This window comes from Macrosteles quadrilineatus, unplaced genomic scaffold, assembly GCF_028750875.1.
Source record: "Macrosteles quadrilineatus isolate MER2022 unplaced genomic scaffold, UCM_ALF_1.0 Scaffold_3__2_contigs__length_128488019, whole genome shotgun sequence".
In the NCBI taxonomy this organism is placed as follows: Eukaryota; Metazoa; Arthropoda; class Insecta; order Hemiptera; family Cicadellidae; genus Macrosteles; species Macrosteles quadrilineatus.
The window spans coordinates 86,338,857-86,356,603 of record NW_026542596.1 but is presented as its reverse complement, the minus strand read 5'-3'; the positions used below and the strand labels follow the sequence as shown (position 1 = coordinate 86,356,603).

Genomic DNA, 17,747 nt, shown 5'->3' with positions numbered 1-17,747 from the left:
TTCCTAAGAATAATCTGAAATAAATGCTTGTAAAACAGGTAAAATCGTTGTAGTACATTGTCCCAAGTTGGGACTCCCAACCCACGATATGGACTCTGTGCCAAGTTTGAGCGTATGGGTAGTAGTGCGGGTAGTCACAACACGTTACTCTATGTCTCACGGTAACGTACAATGGTACATATTTGTACTCACAACTCACTACCATTCATACCTGTAAACGTTGAAACTCGGTGAGAATTCCGAGGTTATTTCTACTCGAGTGTGGGCAAGTTATTTATAGCTTCCCCACACTTCTGTGGCTCAGCCGTGTGTTATTTAAAACTTGGCTAGGTGAAAGGTGTTAATGCTGATTAGAATTGTTGCGTTCCCTTTTGTTTGGAATTAATTTGCATTAGGTATGTCCAACCTGCTGAACGGGAATAATTGGAACTAGTGTACATGTTGCTCGAATTCGAGCAATTGCAAAGTATTACAGGGGTTATTTCAAAATGAATAACAGTCATATTTACAATGAGTTTAAAAGAGTCAACTCAAAAAATACCGGTGTGTAACTCAGACCATGTTTATCTTCGTTATTGATAAACCTAAAGCATTCCGGCCGGTTTTCTCCTTTTCAAAATGCCTCGCTGTACAGACAACACAAGTCTTTGATAGAGGGCCAATTGAGAACGAAAAGTTGTTTTGGGGTAGTGTTAGGGCGCATTTGTAACCTAATAGTTGAGATTGTCCAGGGTCAGGTGCTGAGAATTTAAAAGAAAAAAACAACACATTAATCAATTATATCCACACAAAACAACGATAAATGCACAAATTTAAGATACAACCATACTAACACAACACGATCCGTCTTGGGGGTTATGTTTACACAAACTCAAATAGTAAATAAATGTACTCAATGCGTGTCATTGATTTGAAAAATAAATATCAGCAATTAAATTATACAGCTGATCAAAATGTAAACAGTTATGTTCTTCATAAGGATAACATGGGAACTGTCAAAGCCACTGGGGCAGAGACCAAGGGACTTTTTCAAAAATGTAAGGCCAGTTTGCAAATCTACGTGACACGCTCTTTCCAATGAGACGTCAATGGATAAAATCGGTCAAGAAATGGCGGAGGAGTTCAACCGACAAAGTTTCATGTAGCGTATTAATTATATAGATGATTGTCGTAATGTCGATAAATAAAATAATAATGAATGTTCGGCTCAATGTTTATAATGGTTGTTCTGCTGCTATTGGTTGGAGTTGTTTGGTTGTTGGAGTTTTTGTAATTTTTTGCAATGGTTGTATGTATTCATTTAGTTTAAGGGGGTTATTGCACAGCACTACGTCATTTTAGCGAATTTCCCTATAGGAAAGTAGCTATTACCGTAGGTGGTATGGTAAGACTTAGACCCGGGACCGATTTACTTTTTCATTTTGATGGTCCCAGAGGCCAAAAACACTATTTGTTCAAATTTTTATTTCGCTTAGTCGTCAGGTTTGCTGCGGCGGGGGTATTATTTGTCTTAACGGTTGCCGTAAGTTATTTGTTTAGCTTAAAAAGTAATTTGTTTATCTTAAGAAACAAGTGGCTCATATCGTTTTATTATTTGCCGACTCTACTTATAATCTTGTATTTTCTTAACGAGTTGTGTAAATTATTTACACCATTTAAAGCTAAATTAAAGGCTAAAAATGTCCAAACCATTTGACCCTAAACCTAGACCATCCTGGTTTATAGTCAAAACGATTTTAAGTCAACATGTCAAGGTCACGGCTACATTGATCAGTATTATAAACATGTAGGGTATTGAAAACAATTAAAAATTTGTAATTTTGGTTCTAAATGCCATTCTATTACAGTACTTGGTTTAAATTTATAAAACATGTTAACTTTAACTTATCTTTAAAATATGTAATGACAATAGTTAAAAACGAGCAACTAAAATAATGTTAGGATAAAAATATTATTGTGACCTTTACATTTCAAGAGGTAAATTCCACTTTGCTTGTTCTGAGAAACACAGCGAAGTTCAGGCAGTAACAACCCAACTCAATCCTGGCTGTTGTTTCCTTCTTTTACTTCTTCCTTTGATCGCCGTGAAACTAAAACATTTCCAACTTTCTTACTCTTAGTTTAACTAGGTTCAACTTGACTCAACACTAAAGATTAACAGATTTAGAGAAGTTGTGCTACTCTAATTACTACAGCTTTTATCGTCGCCTATTTGTAATGATCTCAATTTGTAAATAATGCAGTAATTACGTAGATGTTGTCTATTAATATAAAGTATATGCCAATGCAGTTATAGTTATTGGTGTAGGAGCAAATCAAGCTAAATATTAAACAAATTGTTGTATTCTCTTTAAAATGTACTTCAGAACATTATCATGGTTGGTGGACCATTGACTCGTCTAGATAGAGAAAGCCGAACATGTTGGTGCAAACGAAATGTCTACGTGCAATTTAAAGCGAATTTTTGACCAAATATTTTATAAATATGATAAATATAAATATAAATATGATGTTGTTAGTGCAGAACACAAATTAAATAGTTTAGTAGACAAACTAATTCCCCCTTATCGTGTGTTCAAAAGTAATATTGATTACTTTTGAACACACGATAAGGGGGAATTACTTGATTAATATTGATTACTATAAGTAAGTATTGATAGGGAATCTGTACAAACTGTTTAAGTAAATTCCTTGGCATTGACCATAGTGAAACATTTTATACAATGGAATATTACACAGCTATGTTTTGTTCTAAAACACAAAAAACGTATAAAAGATTTTTTTCGCCGTGTCGCGTTGAATCTAGAGCTACAATCTTGGGGAATTCGTTGGAATAAATAAACAAAAATATAAAATTGATTAGTGTTTTAGTTATTGAGTGATGGCGTAACATAGTTTGCATTGAAATAATTACAGTAATCCCAAGGGCTCCGCGCAACAATCTTGGCGTGAAAAATGAAGTTACAGTTTTGGTCGCCTATATTCCTTGGAATAAAAAATTTTGAAAAATACACATTTAAAATGTACATAGTTTTTTCTTGTTAAGCTGCAAACAAAGAAAGGTTTACTGAATGAATTCAACTTTTCGTCTCCCAAACTTAGTAATAATGATGTGGGATGTGCAGCTACAGTTTTAGGGTATTTATTGGAATGGAAAAATATATAAGTTCTAAATTTACAATTTACACCTATTTTTATTTCAGAACAAAAAAGGAGTGCAAAAAGTATTCTTTTTCGTGTCCCACACACCATATGACTCGCGTAGAATCTGGAACTACATTTTTTGGGAATTCATTGGAATTAAAAATAATGTTTTCCAAATTTTGAAATACATCCGGTAAGTTTTAGTTGAGAACAAAGAAAGGAGTTTAAAGAGAATTCTTTTCCTCCGTGTCTCAGAGATAATAAGTTTAACAGCGTGGAAGGACGAGGAGAGATCGATGTTGTGTCATCTGCCACAAAACTGAGCGTCCTGGGTAAAGTCGGGGAGCTGTAAACGTTCAAGAAACTAATGTAATTGGTTTACTTTTAACTATTTCATAAATCAGCGTGTAAATGAACAAATAGAACCTATAAAATATAAGAACGTATAAATCTTTAAAAATGCATTCATAGCACTAGCTCACTCAAATACCTTGTGATGGAAACGTGTCCGCACTGGGTATTATTTAAGGACGAACGACAATTAACATAAAAGAACACTTCCACATCAATCGACACAAAGAAGAAAATACCAAATTTATTCATATTTTGACTACACTCACGAATCATTATTTCGTTTCTAACATGAATTTTAATTTTATTGGCGCAACAAGTTTTTTTCCTTAAAGTTATTGAATTATTGTATAAAAAAGAAATACATACTTTCGTTTGATATTAATTATTGTTCGTCCAGTGGTCGAAAACTCGATCAAAAATATGTTACGTACAGGCTTCTCTACTTTCACTGTGAATAAAACATGTGATTGCAATTTCTTCAATTTGTTTTGAGTTTCTGTTTAAATTTTGTTATTTTGTCACCAGCATGGCAACCCATAAGGCCCATGTCAATTTTTTTAAATTTAAAATTTATTTTTGTCCTTATTTTCAGCATACTTTGATTAATAAAGAGATTCTGCACATATACATGAAAATATCTTTCTAACAGTATGCGTAGACTTTCCCTATGATGCACATGAGCTGAGAAAAAAGGCTTTAAAGAAACCTGCTTGCCTATTAATATATAGATTTTGGAACTTGTTTTTAAAATGCTCTTTAAGACTGACTGTTTTTTGGCAATAATTTTGGGAAAATTCTGTTAATCCGACAATTTTTTTAAAATTTGGTTTTCATAACTCTGTGGGAATTATTTTACATACAGATCAAACTCTTTTATTAAATCATATTCTTTCAATCTAAATATTCAAAATAACCGTTTTAAAATGTTAAAAACATGTTCTATTAAAATTCCAAATATTATGTCAATAAAGAAACAACCTGTAAAACAAAAACTGAATATCAAAACAAATTCAGATATTTAAGTGTAGACGATTAGAATCACAATTTAGCGGATTCAATTTGCCCGGCGGAAATAAAACAAATCCTAATGACTAAGAATAAAGGCGAGTTTACTCAGAAACTGTGTCAGTGACATAAAACATGCTTAACCGCGTGAAAGGACCGAGAATCGATGTTGGTTTCCACGATCCCACCCTTAAACCAAGTTATAGGGAAGCTTCCACGATCCCTGCCGCATAAATATTACTGTAGATTGTTCATGTGATGGAGTTCTTTAATGTGGTTGTTTTAGTTAAAACTATTTTTGCGACTAAATTTTTCAAAAACGTTTGAAATATATTTTTTAGTCTGATTGTAATGTGTGACCAAGTTACTCCAAAGGTAGATGTAAGTGTCATTTTGTTATTATTTATGTTTTTACAGTTCAAGTAAATACAGTTATTAGTCAAATATGAATTATGATGTTATATTCACATGTTTTTACGAAACAAAATTAGACCTAACTGTAACGTACCCTTTGAATATTGACTCTATTTTATTTGGTTATTGTTTTAATTTATACATTTTTGTTTACGATTAATTTCCTTGTAGTATAGTTTCAATTTACGTTTATGCGAGTATAGATTTTTGATGAATGGCAAAATGAATAAGTTCTATAAGCTAACTGTAAATATTAAATCTAATCATAAATACAATTGTTTTTTAAAATTGAGTTGAAGGACAGTAGACTTTTTAAACAATAAAAATACCAATTATTTTAACTTGATTAAGGAGAAATAATTGTATAGAGGGACAAATGTGGATATTGTTTTGCTATGGGAAAATAGCAGTAAATTGGGAAGTATATTGGGAATATAGCAGCTATGGGAAGTCAGTGATATTGCATTAACGTGCGAGTAAAAATGGATATTTTGCCCTGCAAAAAGTAGTTAATCTTATTATTGTTACTTTAGTGAAGTTCTCTGAATATCTTGTTAAGGGATAATTTGGTTGAATGGAATATAACTTAAAGCGGGGAAACATTGCTCTGCAAGATAGAGATTGGTATTCTGGGGAAGGGATATATTGCCCTGCAAGTAGGGATAGGGAGGGATATCGATTTTGTCTTACTTCCGCGTTGCTAAACTTGTTACACATGTTATTGACACAGTTTCTGGATAAATTGTATTCTTTATTCATTCTTTTTATTGGCCTTTGAGTATTTTTCTTTTTGCTCCCGCTTTGCTTGTATGATTATGTATATGAAATTAGAAATGTGTTTTGCTTAAGAAAATACTCTTAAGTTGATTCGGATAGTAGTTCCAAACAATCCTGAAAAATCTTGGGTTTGCTCACTGTTAGTACAATAAGATATAAAAACGATAAATATAATAATTTTGTGAATTTGACTAAGAATTGTCAAAAATTCAAACTACTAAAAATATTGAATATATTTTTTAATAGATAAAAATATGCATTATATAATTAGCTTTATATTTTGAAATTTTTATACTTGTTGCCAGACTTACCCTAAAATTATCGAAATTATCAAACGTAGTTACATTTGTAAAGCTGCATCACCGAGAATGTTTACTGTATTCAAACTCCTTTTCATATTATATTCTATATAATTTAAAAAAAATGATTTATAAGGCACTTTTAAAAGATTAAACTATGAAAATTGTTTTTCAAACAGTCTTAACTATTTCCAATTTTTTTACATTTAGGCCTATGAATTTACATTTATAACCATAAATTGTTTATTGTAACATTGTATCTAATGTAAAATCTAATCAGGGAACTTGCAAACAAGAGTTTGTTTTGTAAACATTATAATTTTCATAAATCAGTCAAAATATTAATAATTAACACTAGCCTTAAATTATTTACTTTATTACTTTTGTCTCAAATTATAATTATAAAAAATACAATTAACAAATGTATTGTATTTTATTATTATGGAAACGGTTAAAATAAAATTTTAAACAATAATAATATACAAAATACACACATTCTTATGAGTATTTACATTAAGTTGCACAACTTAGTGTAACTTTCCTACAATCCAGTATTTTACCTTCAGGTCGTAGTGTGTTTTGAATTTGTGGATTTTAATTCGAGCCCTAAAGCATCTTATGTTTCATCTTACAGCAAAATTAAACTTACCAACATCTATTATAAAACTAGGATGTTGAAACTTGTACAAGCATGAGTTAATGGTGTAACATCAGCAGCAATATCGCCGGAAAACATCAACTGATGATAAAACGGTTCGACGTTTAAGTTTGTTCCTTCATCATTTTAGCGATTTCTTTTTCTCTTGTTTTACGGTTTCCATCTCATTGAAACAGCATTTTTCCGTGTGAAAAGTTTGAGTATCCTTGGATATTACAAAACCTTTCATTGGTTTTTATTACTCTGAGGTAGTACTGAATGTTTTATCCATGATTAAATTCGCACACTATGATTCTAAACTAAATTATGTGCAAATAAACTACTTGAACTCATAAAAATTGGGAATACATAGATAAAGCTTAACTCTTTCTTCAGAATGCTATTTAAAACTTGCAGAGACTATCTGACTGAATATTTTCCTATTTTATCTTAATTAGAATACAAGTTTAATTTCAGTTTTACCTCATTTACTTTGAAACTTTGAAATTCCGGTTGATTTACAGATGATTAAATTTTTTGACAAATAACTATATTTTTAAAATTAAATTATTTTAATTAACTAAGCATATTTTTTAATGTTTAATATTATGAATAATATCATATCAAAACTGGGCTATGCATTTTGAACTGTTAAAAAACTTAATATTTAAAGTTATATAATTGAAAGAATTCAATACAAATTATTGCTAATTAAGTTTAAGTAAACTTCGCTATATGAAATTAAGAAACCTTTTGAATAAAACTACTGTACAACTTATCAACAACGTCACAGGCTGCAATTACTTAAGACACAAAATGTAGCAATAACAATATAAAATCAAATTAAAAAAGTAAATGATATTCTTTCTTTACTCTTGTGTTAAGATATTTGTGCGGTTTTTATATTAAAAACACTAAAGCACCGTCTGTGACACTACCTTCCCTTTTTGAAATTAATAAAACTAATCAAGTATAATGTTACACTTACTATACATCAACAACATTACAGAGTTGCAATTAATTGAATCACAAAGACTCGTATTGATAACTAGGTCAGTGAAGTTGAAGGTATCGACGTCGCAATCGTTTATAAAATATATCAATAAACCCCCACGTCCCCCCATCCCCCCCCCCCCAACAGAAACAACCCTCTCCAATAAGCTGTCTGGGTCTCGGCGGCTAACAGAGCACCGCAATTATTGTATCCTTTGCCGGTAATTTTATACCTTGTTTGCAATGAAAGGAACAACTTTTATAATGTTTTACGGTATTAAAATACTTAAACGGATTTGTAGATTAGGTTTATACGAAGCCTAAGCTGAAGTTACGTATAAAGGGGAATATGAGCTTTGATGGATGTTAAATGGACGAGTTGATAGTCTTCCCCCTGACTAAGATTTGTTTTTTTCTTCTTTTTTTATTATCAGAAGTAAACAAAAAGTCTTTTAGGTAACTCGATCATTGTTAAAGGTCCCTCTACCGTCCAAGCTTTAAAAAATCCATCTAGTTTTTTTTATCGTATAATGTGTATACAAAGAAGTATACATTATACAATTCTAGAAGAAGAAGTTTGTGAGTGAACATAGAAGTAGTGTAACAAATTTGTATAAGGGCTTATATTTGAAAGGAATGTTTTAGGTGTTAACGTTTTAATTTTAACTGCTACAATTAATTGTGCTGTTAAACGGAAATTTAGGCTTTAGGAAATTTAAAAATACGATTATTCCAATTTTTATCTTACAAACCAAATTGTACTTAGGACTTCTGTTAAGTCGAAAGGTAGCGTATTTTGTGGAAGTATCGAATACATCCCTTAACAGCTTACTATTGAAACTTTAGAGTACTAAATACTACTTTGTAAAACATTTTCTCTCAGGGAACGTATAACATTGTACTCGTGGACACTAAAAATCGTTGGAATTTATTGCCTACTGTGGAGTGAACACTTCACGGTATTTAAATTGAATATCAATTGATATGCAATATGATGAGTTACAATACATTATTTTAAAGAACATGTTTTAACTCTTGGTAGACGATAATCAACAACGTAATAAATTAATTTAAAATCTGCCAAAAACGACGTTCAAATAAATATTGACCGTTAATATTTCAATGTTTTACTATTTCGCTTTAATTTCACTTTAACCCTCCTCGATCTGAAGCCATAGGAGTTTACTCTGCTATTAAACATAACAATGATAAATTCTTGTATAATAAAACCAATCGAGTTTATGTTGGTTTATGGGTGCTAAACGTCATTGGAAAGGACCTCTCCACTTCAAACATGACTAGATCTGTTTTTATTTGTCTGGAGTGGGTTAGGGTCGACTATCTCCAGCCCCACACACGTTAATAAAACCAGGAACAATGACTCGATGGTAAACCTCTAGTTCTACTTTATTGCCATTGTAAACTGATACGTAAATTTTGTAATGCATCCATTGTAATTTGTGTTAATTGTTGATCGGGACCGAGCTGGGATAGCGGTAGAGCGCGGTGCACGAGTTCTCGGGTTCATATACTACCAAATGCCAATATATTCTATGTGATAATGCCGCACCCCTGTATGACTAGCGTTAAGTAATGTTTTGTAATACTAGTATATAAAAAAGTAATGGTATGTGGCTAAGCGTAATTGTTGTTAAACATGTTTTTTCCAATGCTAAAACTAAATGAGAATTGTATGAAACCAAAACGAAATGAAACCGCGTCTGTGCCAAATACCCGAATTGACATAAAAATATTATACATTGTGATTAAATACAAGTACTGTAGATTAATTGAAGTACATCTGTTTTCTGTAATTAAAAAAAAAATAAAGCGATGGAATGTTAATAACGTGTACAGTGCAGTGCCACATGTAGGTGGCAATTGCCACATAGTAATTGTAATTTTTTTATCACTCTTTAATTCATACAACACCGAACATTTTCCACTGTTTGCGTTACTTGAGCTACAATAATAATTTAGGATTTTTTCACAAGGTTTAATATTAGAAATAAAAGTATTAAAATTGAAACAGTTCGTTTCCAAGTCAATCAATGTTCTGTAAATGACAATCTATATTGGAATAACCTAGATACAAACTGTTAAAACAACGGGAATCTCGTGATGCACATCAGTAGTTCAAATAAGTTGTCCCTTCCCAGTAAAATTGAAATGGGTTGAACGCAGTTAATTGTAGAATATTTCCCAGTAGCGGTGATTACCACATAACACACGCTAGTGGCAGACGGCTGTTATGGCTTTGTATAATATAACTGTATACTGTATCTGTTGATCTTTCAGTATTTTCACGATGATTTCACTATGCCGTATTGTTAATGAAATATAGCTTTGACAATGGCTAAAAATCTTCACGAAGATTTGGAAATTTGGTTTCGATAAATTTTAAAACAAAAACTGTATACCAATTTGATACTAATTTTTACTTTCACGTGGCCGTATAGTTTCTACCTTTATTCATAGTATATGGAGAAAGTATTGTTTTCGTCAACATTTTGCCAGCTATGTCATTATTATGCACATCACTCAAATGAATTGCTAATAATGTTTGCCTTATTGGTTTTGTTAAGTTTTTATTCATTCAATTTTTCGTAATGACATTTGGGGATTGTTACTGAATGTATTTGCTAGACAGAGATTGCCTTTTAGTAGTTCTATTATATAATGTTTTTTTTCCATGTACTGTATAACAATCTATAAAAATAACTTAGTCCTACGTAATTTTGAACTAATTTTATATTAGCTTTAATAAAATTTAAAATATCAAATTAGTTATATTTTAGTTGATTTTTTACTACCGTACCAGTCTATTGACATTGGTTATTTTTAATTATTCAACCAATGCATGTAAATATGTTACTTTGGCCTAATAAATGGACACAGTCTATTGCAAAATAAAACCTTGTTTAAGGCTATACATTTTACGTGGACTAAGGTATTTAAAAAGATTGTAGACTAACAGCAAACATGCGATAAAAGCGTTTGAAATTGATCAATTGACGGTGAACATCAAACAACTGGCGATGAATCGTAGCGTTGCATCAATAATGGACTTGGCCATTGTATGGCGGTCTCTGATCCTGTATCTGCTCAAACCATGTTTACTGACTTATTCACCAATTTTAACATTGTTCAAACATTTTAAACAACATTATACTCTCGCAACAGCAAATCTGTAGAGCGAATTCTATTTACCATGTTGGATTTTCACTAAAATATTCCCTTTGTTAGATTTCTTTCCAATTTAAATAATTATGATAGTTGATTAGTTATGATTAATACTTAAGGTCGCTATGATAGAACTAAGAAGTTATACCAACACAGAATTGGCAAGGAATTAGCTTTCCAATTCCGTGAACTTCTTAAATCTGTGGTATTATCCTTCAACAGGGAATATCATTTGTCATCATAACCCTAATCCAGCTTACTTCCTGTTCAGAGAATCCGCTCAGGAACGCTATTTCATATTTTATAGTACTCCTAGAACATCTTTAATATGATACAATTCTAAATCGTTGTTCTCGTCAGACACTTAGCTATCTATTACTTTGTTTTTGGTAAAAAAATTATTGTTTTGTGAAAATTGTCAGAAAATATAACATTTTCTTTATTTTTATAGCCAATATCTTATGTTTACCTGTAACCGTATTTCCTAATTTGTCCCCTACTTATGTGTGTTTTTTTTTTAGTTCTTCATATTATGCGCCTCTGTTTTCAATGAACGATAATTTCAACGAATTCAAAAATAAATATATGTAAAATCCATGTAAAAAAAATAACCGATCATACATTTCATAAATTTCTAAAAATCAAGGAAATAATCATCAAAATAGAACTGAGGTATGTTAAAATTTATGTTTCTGAAGTAGCACAAAGTGTCTACACGTTAATGTTTCATGTATTGAGTTTAATCTACATAGCAAATAAAATAACTTTTTTATAATACATAATAATTTACAATTTAACAATACGCATTTGTATGTACTTAAACTATACAATGATGTTTTTGTGTTGTCGCAATCTTTGTTTATAAAGCTTTAAAACTCTGTAGATTGGGGAATGTTTTATATTTAAGGTGACGGAGAAAGTCTTAAGAGAAAGTAGTGTTATTCGTTCCATTCATTGTCGGCAAGGATCAAAGTAAACTGAGTCTCGGGAGTATAAAGGCAGTCTCTACCCTTTCCATTAGCCCCCCCCCCATGACGCAACCCCCCCCCCACCAGCTGTCATGTATCAAAAATTAGACCCGGACAGTTGGACGCGTTGGACGTGGCTTTCATCAATACGGTGTGGGAATTGATTTGTAGCCTCTTATTAAATTACTGCCTCATGTAGGCTTACGACGGGTGTTCGCCGCAAGGTTTACTGAGCAACAAATTAACAACCTGTTCAATTAATCAATTGATTAATTGAACAGGTTGTTAATTTGTTGGTGTGTTGTACGAGGAACGAATAATATAAAAAATGTTAAGCAATGCGACAAAACTATATCGTGGTAGAATAGCTTAACAACACCGCTGGATATCAAAGCTGGTAGGGATCGATGCATTCAGCTCTGTTTTCACGTACATTTTTTCCATTTCCATGTACGTACATGTTTCCATCAAGACGAAGAAATTGATAAATAGGCTTCTATTTCTAAAGAAGTCAGTTTCGGATTTATGAGATGATATTACGCGTTTCATTGATATTCATGTGCAAAAAATATATAAGTGTTTCAATAGTTATATGAATAATAATTATAGTTGTAGTTTTGTTGAAACTCTCCTTATAGAATTGCAATGTAATATATAAATATAATGAAATAATCTTAACCTTCTAAACCGTGAATAAAAAAGCAGGTTAAAATGCACTATCTAGAATCTATGGCCCTTTTTGACACCTTTTTTTGTTGACGAGGTCTATAGTAACATCTGTTATCTAATGACCAATAAAGATGTATGATTTATGAATGACAGTTATACTGAATGAGCATGCACAATGACATAAAGAATATGCCTACCACGAGAATAAATCACAATTTAAATATTAACAGCTGTTTCATTAAAAAATAGTGTAGAAATATGCATATGGTAAACAAATTTGAAGAGACAACTTTAAAGGCTTCTGGGGCAGAGCCCTAAGGGAATTTACCTCGTTCCTCTTTTGATGGCTCATCTATAGACCAAGACCTTTCTTTAGAGACCCCTACCAAGTTTCTACGCCCAGCCGTTCTCTCAAATTAGCTGGGACAAAAACCCAGTTTTTCCTCCATAAGAATAACATGGGATGGGAATTCAAAGGCCACTGGGGCAGAGCCCCAAGGGAATTTACCACGTTTCTCTTTTGATGGCTCATCTACAGACCAAGACCTTTCTTTAGACACCTCTACCGAGTTTCTACGCCCAGCCGTTCTCTCAATTTAGCTATGACAAAGAAAAACAGTTTCAAATTATTATATAGATTCAACCGTCGTCCATTATGATGCTAAAATTCAGTCGTAGGTTTAGTATCTTTTGTCGTGTTCAAATTTATCGTTGACTAATAATATGTTTGAAACCTTATTGTAGTAGCCCTAACTTAATTTTAACCCACAAAGATGATCAGTTTCAACAAAAGTTTCTGTTATTACCATGCGTAAGAGAGTAATTTAAAATACGACTATTACTTAAGGTAATGAAATGAAAATTGTAAATAACAAATGATTGTATTGCTGTAAATTAGTTTAAGGCTTAAGAAGGTGTTTTAGGGGGTTAGAAGGGGTACGGAGGGGACAAAGAGAAGATTCTCCTCATAACACCATTTAACCGAAACTCCAGGCAAGTGCTGGCTCTACCTTTGATATATCCAACTTCTTTGTTCAGGGTTTATGTAAATGCACTTGTGGCAACTGTTTAAATGTTTCTTTTGTTCAACGTTATTATAGTCAGATTGTACTAAGTTAGTAAAGTCTCCATGGTTGTATAGAGTACCTTCGTTCAAATGATTCCCTGAGTTATTACAATGGTGTATGTAATCAATGTTTAATATCTTACATATATTAATAGGCAAGCATGTTTCTTTAAACTCTTCTTCTCAGCTCGTGTGCATCGTAGGGAAAATCTACGCATACTGTTAGAAAGATATATTCCTGTTCATGTATAGAATCTCTTTATAAATTAAAATAGTCTAAAAAATAAACACAAAAAATGAATTCGACATTTAAAAAAAGTAACATGGGTCTTATGGGTTGCCATCCATGCTGGTGACGAAATAGCAACGAAATATAAACATAAAATCAAAGCAAATGTAAGAAATTCCAATCACATGTTTTAATTTACAGCGTAGGGTGAAAATAGAGAGCTTCTACCTTTGACTTACAACTAGACATTCCATCCCCATGTTAAAGTTGTCCCCAGTTTTTAAATTAAATTCGTCGTAGTTGACGTCGCCAACAGATGCGCTGATCTAAATGACTAATTTCTGTCGAATAAACGATGTTTTTACCAAGTAAACTTTTGGAACGGCTTATTACGAGCTATAGCAGCTGTTATGACCCATCAACTTTGTCAGCAACTTTTATTTAGTAGTTTGTTATTATTTAGTTGGCTTACCGATGTATTGGTACTTCTAACACATTTACAGTAACTAACGTTTTAGTAAAATTTAAAACAAAAAATAAATAAACATTGTGCCTTACTTTTGAGCTTGACTTTTGAGGATAATCACAACCAATATTGCAACATTAATTGTATTGTAAATTAGTTTAGCTGCACGATTTGTGTTCACCTCGAATTCCAAACGGTTTGTTTGAAATTTTATTGTCTATTGGGGTTATTTTAGGCTAAATAAAGCTAATGAAAATTTTCTGATATGTTAGTAGTACCGTAGGCTATAATATAAGACCAACTAGGTGACTTAATAAGAAAACAGTAGTGTTCAAAGGTCGACCCAAATATTCCCTACGGTTGCCACTTAGTGTAGGTAGGCTATTAGAAAGTGTTTACATTTAATTAGTTACTTGGATATGAGGAAGAAATAGCTTACCCTCCTGCTGATTTTATGAGTATTTACCGCTGTTTTTGAAAATAAAGATTATGTGTTAAAATGTGGAAAACATAATATCAATGTGTTCTAAAAAAGTTTTTAAGTCACTTTTGACACTCGGATGAAAAATATTCGATTTTTAAAAGTTTTCTTTGCACAGATGAATTTTCACGTACTTTACAAAAATTTTTTTTTTCTGTAACTAAAATTTGCCTACTCGTTCATTACTAATCGTATCAAAACAGCGCATGATGCAAACGTTTTACTATGTAAACAGATTGAATAGAGTATGTTTTACATAAATAAATACCAAGCACTTTAGTATAAGTACATTTTGAACTCTCGTTATTTATGCAATAGACATTGCTCTCGCTACATTAACTTGCTGACAAACAAAGTATATTGGCTGTGACATGTGTAATGCAATTAAAATGCCTCACTAAATACATCTATTTACCATGTTTGTTGTTTGTGTCGAGAACGACTACAATATACTCGTACTTATTAGATCAGTTTAAAGACTTTCAACCGAACCTACAGCGTATTGAGTAAATCAATACTAATTATTTTAAACTAATTAAAATACTTTCTCCTACAAGGCTACGCAGAGCCAATAGGCTTCTAGGAGTATTAAACATTAAGGAGAGGACATGATGTTAATCCTCCTAGATAGGCTGGAATTCGCATTTTAGCAGCTCTCACACATGGGGTTTCTATTTTGACCCTGGTTATAAATAGCCGTGGTTTATTGTGTCGGCTCTCCGACCACGCTTATTTCATTTCGAGTCTGCCTCTCAATTTAGGGCGAAAAATCGACTGATGTTGGAGTAGTTAATGAACCATGTATTCATGTGGAATAAATATTAATTATTTAATTTGCCGGTTTATTAAAACTACAAGTATACATGTGCAAAGTTCACATTTTTATTTACCCTTACAAAAAGTAAGTCGTTTAAGAAAATCAATAAATTATACTACAGTACTTGGTTGTTATACTTTTCTTCTACTGAATAGAAGGTAGCCGGTTCGGTCCTGAGAAGTCAGTAGTTTTATAATAGCTACATTCAGAATCAAGCTCTAATTTAATCATAGGCTTTAAATGGGTCTGGTTGAAGAAACAGTTTGTTTAGTCAATAAGAAAAACTTCGTAAGACATCCTTTCTTTACTCTTCAACCACTTGTTTCAGATGACAATAGTTATTGTATAAAATCTCTAAATGAAGTGTGTGAAAGCATTTTCCTTACTTTTACAGTAATTAAAGTACACAGCTAAGTAAATTCTAAATAAAGATTTAGAATGAAAGGTGTATTCGGAATCAATTGTGTTTTGTCGAAATAGCAAAGTAATTAGGCCTAATTTTACCATCAAAACTTAACAACAACCTAAACCATGTCAATTTGCAGAACAGTTAAGTCATCTATGATTGCAATTTTTGACAAAGTTAGACACATTCTTGATTGCTAGATTAGCAATTCATCCACCTGTGGACTGTAACCCTAACAATATCCAAGGGGCAATTTAATTGACGACCCCTGCTGTGGGGGATCCTCCCTTTTCTCCCTTTCTCCCCTCCCGCCCTTGGATTTCTCCCTCACCCTTTCAACTTCCGCAACCCTCTCATTCATTCATCAAGCCCAAATTGCTCTATTTTCTCGTCCCTAATGTTTTTTATGCAATTTATCAGTTTCTCTTTGTTACTGAATATAAATGAACGGTATATTTTTCACTTTTTAGTTTAACACAGTGTTTTTTGTTTCAGGAACTTCTCGTGTCATCAGATTGGCTCATCTAATGTTTTTGTAAGTTTTATTATATTTTGGTTTAGTGTTAAGAGGTTCCGTCCGCCGGCTGTTTACCACTTTAACATGGCCATACAAAAATACCCCCGTCGCAGCAAACCTGCATACTAAGCGAATTTCCATTTACCCGGCTTGATTTCTACTAAAATATTCCCTATAAATTTTCAGATTTATTTCCTATTTAAATAACATTAATTTTAGTGAGTAGTTAGGTTTGCTGCTACGGGGAAGATGTTGAGATGTGTTTTTTCAATTGAAATATTGATAGCTTAGTATGAAATAAACCAAATTGCCAAATTTGATTAAAATATATCCATAAACAAGCAAACTAGAACAGTTTATTATTATTCTCCATAATAATAACATGGGAATTTTAAATTTACAATTTTTTAAATTTTCTCCGTAGTCAATGAACATTAAAAAACACTTCAATATATCAAATTATTTGTTTTTTTAAGCTCTTCAAAATGGTCTAGAGAGAAATTTAGAAATTTTAAGTTTTTAGGGTCAAAAATGAGAAAAACCCATTTTTACCCCATAAAACCCCCCATAAACCCCTAATCCCATGGTCCGATTATGCTGGTTCGCGAACTCGTTCGAATAAATGTAGGTTTACACGTTTGTACCAAATTTCATCAAAATCGGATCAATTTTGCTCGAGTTATCGCGCTAACGGACACATATATAAATAAATATATATATATATATATATATATATATATATATATATATATATATATGAATTTGAACGGATGGTGTTTTTGGCCTCTGGGGACCTCAAAACGAAAAAGAAAATCGGTCCCGGGTCTAGGTCTTACCATGAGACCTACGGTAATAGCTTATTCCCTATATGGGAAATTCGCTAAAAGAACCTCGTGGCATTATTAAAGTGTTTATCGAGATGAAATAAACTTAATATTCACAAAGATCCAAACTATGCACTGGCTGAACTGAAACTTCGTAATTGTTTCTTTAAGTATTTACAAAATTTTGTGCATACACAATAATAATTACACACTAATCTACACAATAATTTAGTCATTTTTACATGCGATTTTAACTTCTAAATAATAGTTAAAAATGATTTTTGCTCCACCCACTGCAAGCTATGATATGTGAGCACAACAAGCACACAATCATTGGAAACAAATTAGTTTTAGAATGTCGAGAGCTTGTACCGTAGAGGCATGTTCAGGAACATTAGCATGTTTGGCCGCCTTCTTGAATTTGCCGTTTAGAACCCTCTTAAGTAAATAATTTCATGTCGAAAGCTGGACTAAGTGTGACGTATACTTTTATACTTT

The 17,747-nt window shown here is 32.0% G+C and overlaps 1 protein-coding gene across 1 annotated transcript in view; it reads left to right on the top strand.

Annotated features, from left to right (window-relative positions):
• Positions 1–17,747, top strand: part of LOC128988632 (uncharacterized) — a 203,317-nt gene that overhangs the window by 152,816 nt on the left and 32,754 nt on the right. Inside the window, exon 4 of the mRNA XM_054410104.1 lies at positions 16,404–16,443. The gene's annotated coding sequence lies outside the window, so the exon portion shown is untranslated. The remainder of the gene's footprint in view (positions 1–16,403; positions 16,444–17,747) is intronic.